Here is a 2,779-nt window from a genome sequence, read left to right as displayed (position 1 = left end):
ATGAACTTCGCCTACTATTCGCAAAATGAAAGTCACCCGAAGGAGACAGAAGCTTAAAAGTTTGCATAAAGTAGGCAAACCATTCTCCATCTAGGATAGCTACAAGTTGCTCACATAAATTACACGTAGGCTGATAAATAAAAATGTGATTCTCTTAACATAATTGGTTACAAGCTAGCTAGTAAGAAGATGCCATCTATCATTCTTCCTAAATGACCAAATTGCCCCAAAATTTGGAGGAAAATCTATAAATACCATCACCTCTGATGAGAAGAAAGATACAATTTAAGTACCTCTACCTCAAATAGTCATTTATCCTTTTGCTCCAATTTTTAGCATCGAAATTAGTGAGTTTAAGAGGTGAAGATCCTGGTTATGTGAGAGAATTTGTTGATCTGATGTCCATCATAGTAGGATCTATCAATAAATTAGAGTTTTTTTCTTACTGACAAAGCGATCATCATTGCGACTCCAGGAGGCATAGATATCTCCTGTGAGCTACTGAGAAATAAGCACTAAGCCTAGATTATCGAAATGATGAAGAAAGAAGGGACTAGAAGGTTCATCAATGGGGGACTTGCTCAAAGATAACCTTGCATAAAAAGTGTTCATAGATTGCGGCGACTCTATTCGAAGCTCAGAACAGAGATGAAACTAGACAAGGAATTTAGAAAAACAACGCAATTTAGAAACGAGCTCAATGACAACATCAATGGAGGAGAGAAATGCAACAAGCTATTTGCTCTGATACGATATTGAGCATAGAAATGGAGAAACATAGTAGAATCTCATTTTATTCTCGAAAATACAAGCAAAATAGCTATAACTAGCTAGACAACAAAAAGTCAATTACATAAAATTCAGCTGGCATTTATCAACTTAACATAAGAGAATGAAACTACATACAAGCTAATACTATACTCTAGGACCTCAACTTTATAAGCTTTTTAGATGGAACCACTTTCTTCTCTAATTATAATATCACCACCGATGGTGTTGCAACTCCAAACTCCTCATATTTTTTCTGAAAAAAAAAATACACTAGATCCTCCTCAATAAGATCCTTGTCTCCCTAACCAAACTTATCATCCATCTCATAGCCTCTGCCACTACATCTAGTGAAGTCTGGATGCATCTTGATTTTTTCTTTTCGAAAGCTCCCATTCTCATATAATTCATCTGAAGTACAAATTATCTAAGGTAACCCATGAAAGCCAGCACATAGCTTAATTTCTACTCAAATAAGAAAAAGAAAAATCCAATAAACTCTCTATCCTTATGCCTCACTTAGTTATGATGTGGACTAGTTTCTGTGCAAAAGGAATTTGTTGATGCCCTACGAACAAGGTTTGTTTCTCCTGCTCATAAACTCTCCAACAATTAAAGCTCGAACTATGGTACTCAACCATCAGCCTCTGTAACATAGGGGATTTTGTCGAACTATCTAATATTGTATGGACTCTTTACGGCCTACTGGGTCCCTCTCTTGATTCCATCTCAATCTTGCCCTGAAGATGAACAAGGCTAAATGTTGATAAACTCTCCAACAATTAAAGCTTGAACTCTGGTACTCAACCATCAGCCTCCATATATAACATAGGGGATTTTTTCGAACTATCTAATATTGTATGGACTCTTTATGGCCTACTGGGTCCCTCTGTTGATTCCACTTCAATCTTGCTTTGAAGATGAAAAAAGCTAAATGTTGAAGCTATGGATGTAAAAATACATATGTAGAGAGTTTTCCACGTTAGAAAGAAGTCCCTTCAAAGGCAATAGTAGATGGAGTGGCGAGAATGTCAACTCAAGTAACATAAACAGTAGTAGAAATCTAATGCCTCAAAAGCCCATGGATTCCTCCGCAAGGTTTGTCCACGGAAGGTAAGTTAGGTCCTAAGTTCATGCTAGAAGCTCAATCGATGAAAAAGAAGTGAATTTTTTTGTATAATCTTGTGTTGGTTTCATGGGATAGAGTAGGCTAAGTTAGCCAAAAGCAGGTTATCTTTTTAGGAATATTAGGCCCCACTGGTTTGGGGATTTTTTTTTTAAAATTTTTTTACAAGGTTTAATAATGCACGATTTTTTTTAGTACTCCGATATTTTAACAATTAAGTGTACTCTTGTTCCCTTTATTTGATATTTTTCCCCATTTATTTTTTGTCAAATAATATTTTTAAAGAAATAAATATTGTGTAAATAGTCATCAAAGGAGACTGTTGTAAAACAATCAATAATCATTATAACTATTTGTGTCTTAACATGACACTTAGACAATAGTTCTACCAAATCTAGAAGTTTTTGCCCCTATTTCGTATAATAAATTTTGAGTTAAATGTTTCATTAGCCACTGAACTTTAACCTATGTCACGACTTACTTACCGAACTTTCAAACTTATCCCATTAACCACTGAACTTCAATCCGTTAATGTCCATTACTCACTGGATCAAATACGTTAATTGACGTGTCTACGTGGCAAACGAAAAATCTAGCTGGCCGGTTAAATCTTTACAAGTGTTAAATGATTTGCCAAATAATCGACCACATCATTATCAAACACACGCCATCCCCAACTCTATTACACGCCTTTCATTGAACAGGCTTCCTCCATAAAATTTCACTCACCGAAAATGCTAACTTTCAGGGAAGAAAATGAACCCTAATCGAAATTGAAACCCTAAATCCCCCAAATCTAAACCCTGAGCTCGAAACCAAGGTCCTTCGCGCCATTGCTAAGTACTCAAACAGCCTACGCAAGCATGAAGAAGCAGCTCCCATTCC

Source organism: Olea europaea, chromosome 13 (assembly GCF_002742605.1).
Source record: "Olea europaea var. sylvestris chromosome 13, O_europaea_v1, whole genome shotgun sequence".
NCBI classification, from domain to species: Eukaryota; Viridiplantae; Streptophyta; class Magnoliopsida; order Lamiales; family Oleaceae; genus Olea; species Olea europaea.
This window is presented reverse-complemented; position numbering follows the sequence as displayed.